The sequence below is a fragment of the Phyllobates terribilis genome, unplaced genomic scaffold (genome assembly GCF_046119375.1).
Source record: "Phyllobates terribilis strain yellow unplaced genomic scaffold, ASM4611937v1 Scaffold_98__1_contigs__length_5973952, whole genome shotgun sequence".
NCBI lineage: Eukaryota > Metazoa > Chordata > Amphibia > Anura > Dendrobatidae > Phyllobates > Phyllobates terribilis.
In genome coordinates, this window is record NW_027362858.1 from 3,401,302 (window position 1) to 3,418,730 (window position 17,429).

Genomic DNA, 17,429 nt, shown 5'->3' on the forward strand with positions numbered 1-17,429 from the left:
CATCCATACCATGCACCGCTATAGGTACGATAATATACCGCCATCTTGTCTGCATGTTCATATACACCATCCATACCATGCACCGCTATAGGTATGATAATATACCGCCATCTTGTCTGCATGTTTATATACACCATCCATACCATACCATGCACCGCTATAGGTATGATAATATACCGCCATCTTGTCTGCATGTTTATATACACCATCCATACCATGCACCGCTATAAGTACGATAATATACTGCCATCTTGTCTGCATGTTTATATACACCATCCATACCATACCATGCACCGCTATAGGTACGATAATATACCGCCATCTTGTCTGCATGTTTATATACACCATCCATACTATGCACCGCTATAGGTATGATAATATACCGCCATCTTGTCTGCATGTTTATATACACCATCCATACCATGCACCGCTATAGGTACGATAATATACCGCCATGTTGTCTGCATGTTCATATACACCATCCATACTATGCACCGCTATAGGTACGATAATATACCGCCATGTTGTCTGCATGTTCATATACACCATCCATACCATACCATGCACCGCTATAGGTACGATAATATACCGCCATGTTGTCTGCATGTTTATATACACCATCCATACCATGCACCGCTATAGGTACGATAATATACCGCCATGTTGTCTGCATGTTCATATACACCATCCATACTATGCACCACTATAGGTACGATAATATACCGCCATGTTGTCTGCATGTTCATATACACCATCCATACTATGCACCACTATAGGTCCGATAATATATCGCCATGTTGTCTGCATGTTCATATACACCATCCATACTATGCACCACTATAGGTACGATAATATACCGCCATGTTGTCTGCATGTTCATATACACCATCCATACTATGCACCGCTATAGGTCCGATAATATACCGCCATGTTGTCTGCATGTTCATATACACCATCCATACTATGCACCACTATAGGTACGATAATATACCGCCATGTTGTCTGCATGTTCATATACACCATCCATACTGTGCACCGCTATAGGTACGATAATATACCGCCATGTTGTCTGCATGTTCATATACACCATCCATACTATGCACCGCTATAGGTATAATAATATACCGCCATCTTGTCTGCATATTCATATACACCATCCATACTATGCACCACTATAGGTACGATAATATACCGCCATGTTGTCTGCATGTTCATATACACCATCCATACTATGCACCACTATAGGTACGATAATATACCGCCATGTTGTCTGCATGTTCATATACACCATCCATACTGTGCACCGCTATAGGTACGATAATATACCGCCATGTTGTCTGCATGTTCATATACACCATCCATACTATGCACCGCTATAGGTACGATAATATACCGCCATCTTGTCTGCATGTTCATATACACCATCCATACTATGCACCGCTATAGGTACGATAATATACCGCCATGTTGTCTGCATGTTTATATACACCATCCATATCATACAATGCACCGCTATAGGTATGATAATATACCGCCATCTTGTCTGCATGTTTATGTACACCATCCATACCATACTATGCACCGCTATAGGTATGATAATATACCGCCATCTTGTCTGCATGTTTATATACACCATCCATACTATGCACCGCTATAGGTACGATAATATACCGCCATGTTGTCTGCATGTTTATATACACCATCCATACCATGCACTGCTATAGGTACGATAATATACCGCCATCTTGTCTGCATGTTCATATACACCATCCATACTATGCACCGCTATAGGTATGATAATATACCGCCATCTTGTCTGCATGTTCATATACACCATCCATACTATGCACCGCTATAGGTATGATAATATACCGCCATCTTGTCTGCATGTTTATATACACCATCCATATCATACAATGCACCGCTATAGGTATGATAATATACCGCCATCTTGTCTGCATGTTTATGTACACCATCCATACCATACTATGCACCGCTATAGGTATGATAATATACCGCCATCTTGTCTGCATGTTTATATACACCATCCATACTATGCACCGCTATAGGTACGATAATATACCGCCATGTTGTCTGCATGTTTATATACACCATCCATACCATGCACTGCTATAGGTACGATAATATACCGCCATCTTGTCTGCATGTTCATATACACCATCCATACTATGCACCGCTATAGGTATGATAATATACCGCCATCTTGTCTGCATGTTCATATACACCATCCATACTATGCACCGCTATAGGTATGATAATATACCGCCATCTTGTCTGCATGTTTATATACACCATCCATACCATACCATGCACCGCTATAGGTACGATAATATACCGCCATCTTGTCTGCATGTTTATATACACCATCCATACCATACCATGCACCGCTATAGGTACGATAATATACCGCCATCTTGTCTGCATGTTTATATACACCATCCATACTATGCACCGCTATAGGTATGATAATATACCGCCATGTTGTCTGCATGTTTATATACACCATCCATACCATGCACCGCTATAGGTACGATAATATACCGCCATCTTGTCTGCATGTTCATATACACCATCCATACCATGCACCGCTATAGGTATGATAATATACCGCCATCTTGTCTGCATGTTTATATACACCATCCATACCATACCATGCACCGCTATAGGTATGATAATATACCGCCATCTTGTCTGCATGTTTATATACACCATCCATACCATGCACCGCTATAAGTACGATAATATACTGCCATCTTGTCTGCATGTTTATATACACCATCCATACCATACCATGCACCGCTATAGGTACGATAATATACCGCCATCTTGTCTGCATGTTCATATACACCATCCATACCATGCACCGCTATAGGTATGATAATATACCGCCATCTTGTCTGCATGTTTATATACACCATCCATACTATGCACCGCTATAGGTATGATAATATACCGCCATCTTGTCTGCATGTTTATATACACCATCCATACCATGCACCGCTATAATTACATTAATGTATTTGGTGAAATATAAAGTAGGTTGTATTGAGCTGTGATGCAACTCCCATTTTAAGTCCCTTTTTATAAGTAAAGGTATCAATCCCTCTATAATAATAAACTTTGGGCCCAATCCATTCTTTCATTTGCACATTTTTGTGTGGTTTTCGGTGTTTTTGGCTGTTTCTCATTTCGGCCTTATACGGTTTTAATTTGCCCCTTTTGTAAAGTCTATTTTATGTCTTCTCCTGGGTTTATTTAAAATGTTACAAAGTCTTTACAGAAATGTAAAAAAAAGGAGCATGGAGCGCACCTCCAAAAACTCATCCATTTGATGTAATGATCAGACTGTATGAAGCCCACTGCCACGTCACGCCAAACCTCATAGTGGGTCCTAACATTTCCTGCCTGAACGGGAGCGGAGCCGTGCGCCACCCACCGCCGCAGCGACAATGCACCAGCAGGGCGGGCGGCCCGGTGCCTCACAGCACCCATGCTGCAAGACCGAGTCCCCATGACTCCAGGCCGCGGCGCCCCACAAGCACAAAACCACAGCAACAATGGCCGACACACTGCACCAACACCACATGAAAGGAGCAAAAACACTCACCTTCCTCAAGCTCTCAAGTGAGAGCAAAAATAGCCTAGACCCTTCTGCAGAAATGTACTAGGCCCCCACCCCAAATTATTCTATAGACGGCTGTCATTTTTACTCCGTTTTTTTGCGACATTGCAGTGGAACATATGAGACTTGTGCTAAATCCACCCAAATTCATGAAACCACACGCACAATTTATAAGAATCAGGCGCAAAAATATGTAGGAATACTAAAAGACATCAAAAGAAAAGTGACTTAAAAACACATTACAAATCGGGCCCTTTTTTCCCCTTTTTTGGCTCTGATCCCCATACAACCAGCGAGGTTCAGGTACATGGACATGGTGCTTTCTACAAAGTGATGTGAATGCTCAGTAACTTCACAGAGGTGACATGGAATACTTGTATACTCGCACATCTAGTGTATTCTACAGAAGAAAACCACATGCAGGACACCAGAAAGAAAAGGGCAGAAAACTTATTTTTTAAGGTTTATTTTTTATTAACATAACCCAGATTTTCCAGCTTTCGGCTCTAGTAAAGCATTGGATCAGACATTATGGATGGATCTACACCCCTTACCAATCACTCCATAGAACTTGATGGACATGTCTTTTTTCTCAATCATACTAAGGCTGTGAGTACAAGGAGTCTTTTTGACGCTTTCAAAGCAGAAACTGAACCTCCAAGTTTTTGAGAAGTTTTACATTTTTGAGGTGAGTTTCCACTCCGTTTCTGCTCCAAAGACTCCTCAAAAACTCAGTGTGCACAAACCCCAACTATGTACTGTAATTTCTGAAAGGTTTTAAAGACTTACTAATATGACAAACTGCCGGATACATGCAATAAACCTGCTAAGGGGCCAATCACAATGGGCCAGTAAAACTGCTAGCCGCACAGGCCCTGCGCAGACATTCGGCAGAGACAAGTGGTCTCATGCCATACCTCCATCTCACTTAAAGAAGCCCTCCCATGAGGATTCTTTATACTAAAGCTGCTTATATGTGTATGTAGTGTGGTGTGTGTTACTATACTGATCTACTGCCACATTCTTCAGGAGAAGGAGGTAGATGACTATATTAATACACTCACACTACACTACACTACACTACATTACACTACACTACACTACACTCACACTACACTACATTACACTACACTACACTCACACTACACTACACTACACTACAATACATTACACACACACATACACACACACACACACATACACACACACACATACACATACATACATACACATATACACGCACACATACACACACACACATACACACACACATACACACACACATACATACACACACACATACACACATACACACACACATACACACACACATACAGTACAGACCAAAAGTTTGGACACACCTTCTCATTTAAAGATTTTTCTGTATTTTCATGACTATGAAAATTGTACATTCACACTGAAGGCAACAAAACTATGAACTGACACATGTGGAATCATATACTTGACAAAAAAGTGTGAAACAACTGAAAATATGTCTTATATTCTAGGTTCTTCAAAGTAGCCACCTTTTGCTTTGATGACTGCTTTGCACACTCTTGGCATTCTCTTGATGAGCTTCAAGAGGTAGTCACCAGAAATGGTTTTCACTTCACAGGTGTGCCCTGTCAGGTTTAATAAGTGGGATTTCTTGCCTTATAAATGGGGTTGGGACCATCAGTTGTGTTGTGCAGAAGTCAGGTGGATACACAGGTGATAGTCCAACTGAATAGACTGTTAGAATTTGTATTATGGCAAGAAAAAAGCAGCTAAGTAAAGAAAAACGAGTGGCCATCATTACTTTAAGAAATGAAGGTCAGTCAGTGCGAAAAATTGGGAAAACTTTGAAAGTGTCCCCAAATGCAGTTGCAAAAACCATCAAGCGCTACAAAGAAACTGGCTCACATGAGGACCGCCTAAAAGAAAAGGAAGACCAAGAGTCACCTCTGCTTCTGAGGATAAGTTTATCCGAGTCACCAGCCTCAGAAATTGCAGGTTAACAGCAGCTCAGATTAGAGACCAGGTCAATGCCACACAGAGTTCTAGCAGCAGACACATCTCTACATCAACTGTTAAGAGGAGACTTTGTGCAGCTCGCCTTCATGGTAAAATAGCTGCTAGGAAACCACTGCTAAGGACAGGCAACAAGCAGAAGAGGCTTGTTAAGGCTAAAGAACACAAGGAATGGACATTAGACCAGTGGAAATCTGTGCTTTGGTCTGATGAGTCCAAATTTGAGATCTTTGGTTCCAACCACCGTGTCTTTTTGCGACGCAGAAAAGGTGAACGGATGGACTCTATATGCCTGGTTCACACAGTGAAGCATGGAGGAGGAGGAGTGATGGTGTGGGGGTGCTTTGCTGGTGACACTGTTGTGGATTTATTCAAAATTGAAGGCATACTGAACCAGCATGGCTACCACAGCATCTTGCAGCGGCATGCTATTCCATCCGGTTTGTGTTTAGTTGGACCATCATTTATTTTTCAACAGGACAATGACCCAAAACACACCTCCAGGCTGTGTAAGGGCTATTTGACCAAGAAGGAGAGTGATGGGGTGCTACGCCAGATGACCTGGCCTCCACAGTCACCAGACCTGAACCCAATCGAGATGGTTTGGGGTGAGCTGGACTGCAGAGTGAAGGCAAAAGGGCCAACAAGTGCTAAGCATTTCTGGGAACTCCTTCAAGATTGTTGGAAGACCATTTCCGGTGACTACCTCGTGAAGCTCATCAAGAGAATGGCAAGAGTGTGCAAAGCAGTCATCAAAGCAAAAGGTGGCTACTTTGAAGAACCTAGAATATAAGACATATTTTCAGTTGTTTCACACTTTTTTTGTTAAGTATATAATTCCACATGTGTTAATTCATAGTTTTGATGCCTTCAGTGTGAATGTACAATTTTCATAGTTATGAAAATACAGAAAAATCTTTAAATGAGAAGGTGTGTCCAAACTTTTGGTCTGTACTGTACATACACACACACACACACACACGCACACACACATACACACACACACACACACACACACACACACATACATACACACACACATACATACATACACACACACATACATACACACACATACACACACACATACATACACACACACATACACACACACATACATACAAACACATACACACACACACACGCACACATACATACACACACACACATATACACACACACACACATACATACACACACACACACACACATACATACACACACACACACATCCATACATATACACACACACACATACACACACACACACACACATACATATACACACACACACACACACACACACACATACATACACACACACACACATCCATACATATACACACAAACACATACACATACACACACACACACACACACACACCGCAAGAGCTTCATGTGGTCAGGTCGGGCGATGGTGGCCGTCTGATCCTGGAACCTTGTTCTGGCAGGCACCACTGACATAAAGGACTCATGCAAGCATTGGTGGTTCAGTGGTAGAATTCTCACCTGCCTAGCGTGAGGCCTGTGTTCGATTCCCAGCCAATGCAGCACAGCTCTTTTCTCATTTGCTGACCATTGCAGCGCATCTCTTCCCTCATTGACTTTGCAGACACTTGCGAAAACATTGGGCACTTGCTGCTTTTCTTTTGCTTCCCATCCTTTTGGGCCTTCCCTGCCCTTTATCCTGCGGGGCTATGCTGTTTGTCATGTTTTGTAGCAAGCAGAAGGGGGCAGTTCTTAAGGGGTTATATGGGTTGACAGTGGTTAGCATAAGTAGTAAAAGGCAGCAATAAGCAACCGCCCAACATGGGGCTCGAACGCACAACCCTGAGATTAAGAGTTTCATGCTCTACCGACTGAGCTAGCCGGGCTGCAGACACACACGCAACGCAATGCAACGCACCGCACCGCAAGAGCTTCATTTGGTCAGGTTGGGTGGTGGTGGCCGTCTGATCCTGGGACCTGGATCTGGCAGGCACCACTGACATAAAGGACTCATCCAAGCATTGGTTGTTCAGTGGTAGAATTCTCACCTTCAATGTGGGAGGCCTGGGTTTGATTCCTGCCCAATGCAGCACAGCTCTTTTTCTCATTTGCTGACCATTGCAGCGCATCTCTTCCCTCATTGACTTTGCAGACACTTGCGAAAACAATGGGCACTTGCTGCTTTTCTTTCGCTTCCCATTCTTTTGGGCCTTCCCTGCCCTTTATCCTGCGGGGCTATGCTGTTTGTCGTGTTTTGTAGCAAGCAGAAGGGGGCAGTTCGTAAGGGGTTATCTGGGTTGACAGTGGTTAGCATAAGTAGTAAAAGGCAGCAATAAGCAACTGCCCAACATGGGGCTCAAACCCACAACCCTGAGATTAAGAGTCTCATGCTCTACCGACTGAGCTAGCCGGGCTGCAGACATGCACCACCCCGCACCGCACCACAAGAGCTTCATTTGGTCAGGTCGGGCGATGGTGGCCGTTTGATCCTGGAACCTTGTTCTGGCAGGCACCACTGACATAAAGGACTCATCCAAGCATTGGTGGTTCAGTGGTAGAATTCTCGCCTGCCACGCGGGAGGCCTGGGTTTGATTCCCAGCCAATGCAGCACAGCTCTTTTCTCATTTGCTGACCATTGCAGCGCATCTCTTCCCTCATTGACTTTGCAGACACTTGCGAAAACATTGGGCACTTGCTGCTTTTCTTTCGCTTCCCATCCTTTTGGGCCTTCCCTGCCCTTTATCCTGTGGGGCTATGCTGTTTGTCATGTTTTGTAGCAAGCAGAAGGGGGCAGTTCTTAAGGGGTTATATGGGTTGACAGTGGTTAGCATAAGTAGTAAAAGGCAGCAATAAGCAACCGCCCAACATGGGGCTCAAACACACAACCCTGAGATTAAGAGTTTCATGCTCTACCGACTGAGCTAGCCGGGCTGCAGACACACACGCAACACAACGCAACACACCGCACCACAAGAGCTTCATTTGGTCAGGTCGGGCGGTAGTGGCCGTCTGATCCTGGGACCTGGATCTGGCAGGCACCACTGACATAAAGGACTCATCCAAGCATTGGTTGTTCAGTGGTAGAATTCTCGCCTTCAATGTGGGAGGCCTGGGTTTGATTCCTGCCCAATGCAGCACAGCTCTTTTTCTCATTTGCTGACCATTGCAGCGCATCTCTTCCCTAATTGACTTTGCAGACACTTGCGAAAACAATGGGCACTTGCTGCTTTTCTTTCGCTTCCCATCCTTTTGGGCCTTCCCTGCCCTTTATCCTGCGGGGCTATGCTGTTTGTCGTGTTTTGTAGCAAGCAGAAGGGGGCAGTTCGTAAGGGGTTATCTGGGTTGACAGTGGTTAGCATAAGTAGTAAAAGGCAGCAATAAGCAACCGCCCAACATGGGGCTCAAACCCACGACCCTGAAATTAAGAGTCTCATGCTCTACCAACTGAGCTAGCTGGGCTGCAGACATGCACCGCACCGCACCGCACCACAAGAGCTTCATTTGGTCAGGTCGGGCGATGGTGGCCGTCTGATCCTGGAACCTTGTTCTGGCAGGCACCACTGACATAAAGGACTCATCCAAGCATTGGTGGTTCAGTGGTAGAATTCTCGCCTGCCACGTGGGAGGCCTGGGTTTGATTCCCAGCCAATGCAGCACAGCTCTTCTCTCATTTTCTGACCATTGCAGCGCATCTCTTCCCTCATTGACTTTGCAGACACTTGCGAAAACATTGGGCACTTGCTGCTTTTCTTTCGCTTCCCATCCTTTTGGGCCTTCCCTGCCCTTTATCCTGTGGGGCTATGCAGTTTGTCATGTTTTGTAGCAAGCAGAAGGGGGCAGTTCGCAAGGGGTTATCTGGGTTGACAGTGAATATTGCCTTTGTAATTTCTCTGTCAATTTGAAATTTACATCCCCCAAAATGGCCGCCGGGGCCCGCGCATGCGCAGTAGCATCTTTCGGTTGCTGGGTGCCATATTGCTGCAGGCAAGTTTCTTTTTCCTTTAGCAAAATGGCAACCGCGCGTGTGCAGTAACATCTTTCGGCAACCGAAAGATGCTACTGCGCATGCGCGGGCCTTTGCGGCCATTTTGGGGATGTAAATTTCAAATTGGCAGAGAAATTACAAAGGCAATATTTAAAATATTAGGCCGGCGACTGAAAGCACAGTGACCTGTCAGAGATAGGCATACATAATGAGAGCACCAGCTACAGCACCTCCCTAAAGTCCCGCCCCAGAGCACGAGTATCTCATTATGGCAAAACTGAAACTAAAGATTATAAAAGAACCTCTGGACGGATTTCATCAACAAAGCTATCATTTTACTCAGTGTAATGGCGCCCACCGGTCAGTGTATGTGGTTTACTAAGCACAATCCTGCTGACAGGTGCGCTTTAAAGCCAAGTTCTCTAGTATTGTCACAAGTGTCATCAGCGCAACAAAAACTGTGGCACGGAAGATCCAAAGAGGAAGCTTGATGGAATCTTCAGAGGAATTTTTCCAGGGAACCACACGTAGTGGGTCATCCCAGGGCCGGCGTCAGCACCCGGCGCACCCGGGCAAATGCCGGGGCCCTGAGCAGGCAGAGGGGCCCACTGGCGGTCGCGCACCCCGCTGGGCTATGGGCGGAGGAGAGCGGTGTCAGCGCCCGCCCTTCTCCGCCGCTTGCTCAGGGCCCCGGCTGCCCGATACTTACCTCTCCCCGTGCCTCCGCAGATCAGCTGTCTTCCTGCTCTGTGCTCCCTGTGACGTCTCAGGTGACGTCTTTACACCGCGCCCTCCCCTGAGCCGTCACAGGGAGCGCTGAGCGGGAAGACGCCGACAACGCTGGAGTTCGGACCCGAGCAGCGGGCAGCAGGTAGCAGAAGGGAGGTGAGTATTTGATTTTTTTTTTTTAATGTATGGAGGCATGGGGCAGTATAAAGAGAAGGGGGGGGGGCATCCTGCATGGGGCAGTATAAAGAGAAGGGGGGGGCATCCTGCATGGGGCATTATAAAGAGAGGGGGGGACATCCTGCATGGGGCATTATAAAGAGGGGGGGAGCATCCTGCATGGGGCATTATAAGGTGGGGAACAGCCTGCATGGGGCATTATAAAGGGGGGGCAGCCTGTATGGGGCATTATGTGGGGGTTAACAGCCTGCATGGAGCATTAAAAGGGGGGGGGCCTGTATGGGGCATTATGTGGGGGGTAACAGCCTGCATGGAGCATTATAAGGGGGGGACAGCCTGTATGGGGCATTATGTGGGGGGTAGCAGCCTGCATGCAGCATTATATGGGGGCCAGTATCCTGTATGGAGCGTTATAAGGGAACCGGTATCCTGTATGGAGCGTTATAAGGGGACCGGTATCCTGTATGGAGCGTTATATGGGGGCCAGTATCCTGTATGGAGTTTTATAAGGGGACCAGTATCCTGTATGGAGCGTTATAAGGGGACCAGTATCCTGTATGGAGCGTTATATGGGGGCCAGTATCCTGTATGGAGCTTTATAAGGGGACCAGTATCCTGTATGGAGCGTTATATGGGGGCCAGTATTCTGTATGGAGCCTTATATGGGGGCCAGTATTCCGTATGAAGCGTTATATGGGGGCCAGTATTCCGTATGGAGCCTTATATGAGGGCCAGTATTCTGTGTGGAGCGATTCACCGGTTTCTGAGCTATTGTAGAATTTACAATAGATATCACTCATGTAATGTAAGAAGTGAAATCTTTGCATTGTACTATATATATATATATATATATATATATATATATATATATATATATATATATTTCTCCGCCGTATCTCTGCATCATGAATCGTGGTATGTGTTAAAGGGGCCCACTGAGACTCTTTCGCCCGGGGCCCAGAAAAACCTGGAGCCGACCCTGGGTCATCCTGTAATAAAAAAAAAACATTTCGAAATTCTCTTATACATAATCTAATCAACCAGAGAGCCCTTGTTATTATACAGTCATGGATAAAATATAAAGCAGCTTCATGAATATCCCATAGAGAAGATCAGGGAGAAGTTTGGGATTTACCTTGAGGGTCCATGGAATATTGTTTATGGTTGGACTTTCATATGATGGACGGTGATGTATCCAGTATGAAAAGCCCTGCAAAAGGCGATAACATTAGCTGAACCTTTGTGACCCCATATGGATGAGACCATACTCAACGTCAGTGTACTGTGAAGTAGGGAGTAAAGCAACGTAAAGCTCAGAAATGGATAGTATAATACTCATCATCTTCAGAGGTCTCGCAGCAACAATTGAAAAAATGTAAAGCACTAAAGTTTTAATTTAAAAAAAAAATCTTTTAATGGTAAAAAAATATAAAAATTGTAAAAGTTTTGATATTTTCAACTTTTAAACACTAGGGGGAGCAGCTGCAGACATTTCCCATGAATCTAGTGTAGTGTTAGATTGCATTAAGACTGCAGTAAAAGTGGGTGGGATCTGCTCACATGGTGTGATGTCTCCTCCCCTCTTTTTCTGGTCCTTTGCAAAAAGATAAGTGAGAATGTAGTTTAGGGTCACAGTGCGGAGACATTCTGTTGGCTGCTGCAAAGTGATACCAAGAGGTAAACAGTGTCACCAAGGACGGATAGCAGCGGGGGCGTTGTTAGGGTCTTAAAAGATCAGGTCCCAAACACCAAGGCATGTCCACCCTCTCCTCAGTATAGATAGATACAGGAGAATACAGCCGCCCCTGTAAGTGCTGCAAACATTGAATATACGACATTTGAACCGCATTACTGTTATATAGAATTTACTTATAAAAATTACAGTATTTAGCTCATAAATTGGCAAATTCAGGAGAGCCCACTAGCCGTGACAAGGTGACCTTTCTTTGATGGGATCCTAATCCTAATATTTATCAGTCATGCCTCTCCCGGGCTATAAGCGTAAAAATGTAAAGGGCAGGTAGGATCCAGCATTAATTAAAAGCCTTAGGCACCTTCATAAATTCATATAAAACCGTTACCGGAAAAACACCATCTATAATATAACACTGCAAGCGTGTCTCTGTCTGAAGCCTCGATAGACTGCGCATGCGCGACGCGCAGTCTCGCTCCAGACAGAATCACCCATCCAGCCGTTACAGGTAAGAGGAGGTGTATGGCACCGGAGATCGCGGTATGCGTAGGCACTGAACGCATACCGCGATCTCCGACACCATACTTACATACTTACCTGACCGGGAGGAGCGTTGCCGCAGCGCCTCTCTTCGCCGGAGACGGTGGCAGGAGTGAGGCGCCGGATCGGCGCATGCACATAGCGCTATCTTGCGCCATTTTACTGAAGATACATTTGCAGTGTGTCTTCAGCAAAATGGCGCCGGACAGCGCGGTGCTCCGTCTCCACACTCCTCCCCCGGCCTCCGGCAGAACAGGACGCAGCAGCGCTGGAGCACAGAGAAGAAAGGTGAGTATAACTGTTTATTTTTTTGTATGTGTGTACAGTGTGAAAGGGAAGAGGGGGCCACACATACCAGAATTGTGGGGTGAGGGGACCATGCATACCAGGATTGTGGGGTGAGGGGATCAAGCATACCAGGATGAGGGGTACCACGCATACCAGGATTGGGGGGTGAGGGGACCATGCATACCAGGATTGGGGGGTGAGGGGTACCACACTTAACAGGATTGGGGGGTGAGGGGTACCACACATGCCAGGATTGGGGGTTGAGGGGACCATGCATACCAGGATTGGGGGGTGAGGGGACCATGCATACCAGGGTTAAGGGGTGAGAGGACCATGCATACTAGGATTGGGGGGTGAGGGGACCATGCATACCAGGATTGGGGGGTGAGGGGACCATGCATACCAGGATTGGGGGGTGAGGGGACCATGCATACCAGGATTGGGGTGTGAGGGGTGCCATGTATAACAGAATAGGGATGTGAGGGGTGCCATGCATACCAGAATAGGGATGAGGGGACCATACATACCAGGATAGGAATGATGGGTACCATGCATACCAGGATGAGGGGTACCATACATACCATGATAAGGATGAGGGGTACCATGTATGCCAGGATTGGGGATGAGCGGTACTATGTATACCAGGATTGGGGATGAGGGGCCCATGCATACCAGGATAGGGATGAGGAGTGCCATGCATACCAGGATGGGGATGAGGGGTGCCATGCATACCAGGATGAGGGTGAGCGGCCCATGCATACCAGGATCTGGGATACCATACATACCAGGATAGGGATGAGGGATGGGGTACCACACATACCAGGATTGGGGGTGAGGGGTGCCATGCATACCGAGATTGGGGGTGAGGGGTGCCATGCATACCAAGATTGGGGGTGAGGGGTGCCATGCATACCAGGATTGGGGGTGAGTGGTGCCATGCATACCAGGATTTGGGGTGAGGGGTGCCATGTATACCAAGATTGGGGGTGAGGGGTGCCATGCATACCAGGATTGGGGGTGAGGGGTGCCATGCATACCAGGATTGGGGGTGAGGGGTGCCTTGCATACCAGAATTGGGGGTGAGAGGTGCCATGCATACCAGGATGGGATGGTGGGGACAGGATGGGGGCAGCACAAATACCAGAAGGGGGGCAGCACATACCAGCATGGGATACCATATACCAATAAAAATGCTTGCCACCCGGGCGTAGAACGGGTTGAATAGCTAGTAGGTTATAATGGGCACGTGTGGTATCCATGGAAAAAACGGATGCCACACGTAACGCAGACATGTACATGTGAAGGGGGCCTTAGGCTGATCAGAGGAGTGCACAGTCAGAAAAGGAGGCTGTCACAACCTCCAAAAGTAAACTATAAAAAAAACTTGACCAGCACCTCCGAACAGAATAAAGCAAGTGTGAACAGGTGCAAGCTGCCTTAAGCTACAAGACTGCAGTCACTTTATGTGACTGCAGACTTGTGAATCCTCACATTGCACGCCCTGCTCTCTGTGAGGATTTTCAGGTGTCGGGTGTGTGACCACAAGCATGTGATACGCATACTTCTACTTCTGGCCACATTCTGACTAGACTGTGTTCGGCTGCACTCAATTCACATCGGGCACCGACACCTGAGAATCCTCACAGCGCGCACAGAGAAATTGCAGGCTTGTAGCCTAAAGCTGGACACCCCTTTAAGGTTGTTTTTCTTTTTCTTAAAACAAACCCTGTCCCCTGTAAAATTTTCAAGAAGGTTGGAAATTCTCTTTAAAGGAATTTTCCTTTAAATGTATGTTATTTACATACTTGCAGTCATGTGCGGACGAGACTCATCTTGCTCCACTCAATATAAGAGAATTGAAAGAATCTGGATGAGACTAGTCGGCATGTGACTGCAAGTATGTAAATCGCATACATGAGGTCAAGTGACCGCCCTCCCGCATTAAAATACAGGAAAATCGAGACAGTGTGCGCAAATCGTGACAGTGTGATAATTCAGCTGTCTGCAGTCAGAGTAACTGCAGACTTTTCTCTTGTGACCAGAAAACAACTATAAGAGAGTAAAGGATATTTCCAGGCATATGGGATTGATGACCTCTCTACATATACAGGATAGGTCATGAAAAGCAGATAGGTGGGGTCTGACAACTGGTGCCCCCATCAGTCAGCTGTTACAAGCTCCGGAGCAAGCGCAGCTCTATCCAGAGTGTAGTGGCCTCTGCCAGTCGCTGCTGGTACTGTAGTCACTACTATTCAAATGAACAGGAGCTGAGCTGCAGAACCAGCAGCAGCCGCTCAGTAATGCTGCCTGAGCAAACAGCTGCTCTTGGGGACGCCAGGTGTCGGACCCCCACTGATCTGCTATTGATGACCTATCCTGTAGATGTAGATAGGTCATCAATACTGTATGCCCGGACATCCCTTTATATCTTATAGGGTTTTCTGCTTGCAAAAGAAAAGTCTGCAGTCTCTCTCTGTGACAGCTGAATTATGACGCAGTGCGATATGGCAATACTGTATGCCCAGACATCCCTTTATATTTTGTCAAACTCAAATACCCGGAGGGCCAAAATGAAAAGCTTGGACAAAGTTGCAAGACAACCGTGATATTTATTTAAAAAATGTCTACAACTGAGGAAGTTTTCCCTTATCAAATATAACATTGAATAGTCCTCCATACAGTATAATGGCCCCGCATAGTCCTTCATACAGTATAATGGCCCCGCATAGTCCTCCATGCAGAATAATGGCCCACATAGTCATCCATACAGTATAATGGCCCTACATAGTCCTCCATACAGTATAATGGCCCCACATAGTCCTCCATACAGTATAATGGCCCCGCATAGTCCTTCATACAGTATAATGGCCCCGCATAGCCCTCCATGCAGAATAATGGCCCACCTAGTCATCCATACAGTATAATGGCCCTACATAGTCCTACATACAGTATAATGGCCCCACATAGTCCTCCATACAGTATAATGTGTCCCACATAGACCTCCATGCAGAATAATGGCGCCACATAGTACTCCATACAGTATAATGGGTCCCACATAGTCCTCCATGCAGAATAATGGGTCCAACATAGTCCTCCATGCATAATAATGGCCCCACATAGTCCTCCATGCACAATAATGGCCCCACATAGTCCTCCATACAATATAATGGCCCCACATAGTCCTCCATACAGAATAATGGCCCCACATAGTCCTCCATACTGAATAATGGGCCCCACATAGCCCTCCATATCAGAATAATGGGTCCCACATAGTTCTCCATACAGTATAATGGGCCCCACATAGTGTTCCACACAGTATAGTGGGCCCCACATAGTGCTCCATACAGTATAATGGGCCCCACATAGTACTCCATACAGTATACTGGCCCCACATAGTGCTCCTTCAGTATAATGGCCCCACATAATCCTCCATACAGTATAATGGGCCCCACAGAGTGCTCCATACAGTATAATGTGGCGCCCCTGAGGGTTCAGTCGCCACAGGGGTACTGCACCTCAGACCGAGGTGTGGTATCTCCTCTCCAAGGTAAGGATGGAGTACTACACGGGACCCCTGCCACGGACTCAACACTACACCACTCCAGTTCAGGACGGGGATCTAAAGCACCATAGTGCAGCCCTGGGTCTGAATGGAGGAGTTGGGGGGAACCAAAGTAAGGGGGAACCAAGTAGTGAGTGAGGGTGGAGGAAGCACTTTATAACACACCTTAATAGAATCATATATAAACAGAGGCCATCTTTAGTACCGGGTCTTTGGTCGCAGTTCCCTGGAGTGGTTAGTCAGTACAAGCTGCAGCTGTTCTAGGATTCTGTGATTCTCGGTCTCAGGCCTCGAGACTGGGGATTGGGGCAGAGTTGAGTTATAGCCAGCTCTGTTCCTGGTCTTAGTCCACACAAGAAGGCAAAAGAGGGGAGCAGAGGAGATAGGCTCCACAGGCGAAAGGATCTCAGGGTGTGCGGACGGAGCGGAGTCGCCACCTGCATGCCTCATTATGGCTTAGTCAGAGAGACTCTGCCGCAAGAGGGGGTACCGGTCGCCGATTATCTGACCTTGCACTTCACGTCTCTGTCAGAAAAGTCCGGAGGCTTATGTGGATCCCAGGGGGATACGGACGGAGCGGAGTCGCCACCTGTATCCTCTAATCTGCGTTTATCCAGAGGGACCCGGCCTTACACCAAGTTCTCACCACCAGTCACCAATAAGGGCACCCAGTCGGTCCGGGGGCTACACGCCACCCGTAAAGGGCATCGCAGTACCCGTACGGGACTCAGTGGGGAACACAAGGAGGGAGAAGGAGAATTAAGAGAAGAGAGGAACACACTAGAGCTTGGGGTCCTGTCAAGTGCACCTGAA

General features: G+C 46.4%; 5 non-coding genes across 5 annotated transcripts; 3 read left to right on the forward strand and 2 right to left on the reverse strand.

Moving 5' to 3' along the window:
• The first annotated feature begins 7,132 nt into the window (after window positions 1-7,132).
• On the forward strand, window positions 7,133-7,203 carry TRNAG-GCC (transfer RNA glycine (anticodon GCC)). Its single transcript has one exon. It is a non-coding gene; the product is annotated as a tRNA-Gly (tRNA).
• Window positions 7,204-7,982: 779 nt separating this feature from the next.
• TRNAK-CUU (transfer RNA lysine (anticodon CUU)) lies at window positions 7,983-8,055 on the reverse strand. Its single transcript has one exon. It is a non-coding gene; the product is annotated as a tRNA-Lys (tRNA).
• A 123-nt stretch (window positions 8,056-8,178) lies between these two features.
• TRNAG-GCC (transfer RNA glycine (anticodon GCC)) lies at window positions 8,179-8,249 on the forward strand. Its single transcript has one exon. It is a non-coding gene; the product is annotated as a tRNA-Gly (tRNA).
• Window positions 8,250-9,028: 779 nt separating this feature from the next.
• TRNAK-CUU (transfer RNA lysine (anticodon CUU)) lies at window positions 9,029-9,101 on the reverse strand. The gene has a single exon. It is a non-coding gene; the product is annotated as a tRNA-Lys (tRNA).
• A 123-nt stretch (window positions 9,102-9,224) lies between these two features.
• Window positions 9,225-9,295, forward strand: TRNAG-GCC (transfer RNA glycine (anticodon GCC)). Its single transcript has one exon. It is a non-coding gene; the product is annotated as a tRNA-Gly (tRNA).
• Window positions 9,296-17,429: the final 8,134 nt, after the last annotated feature.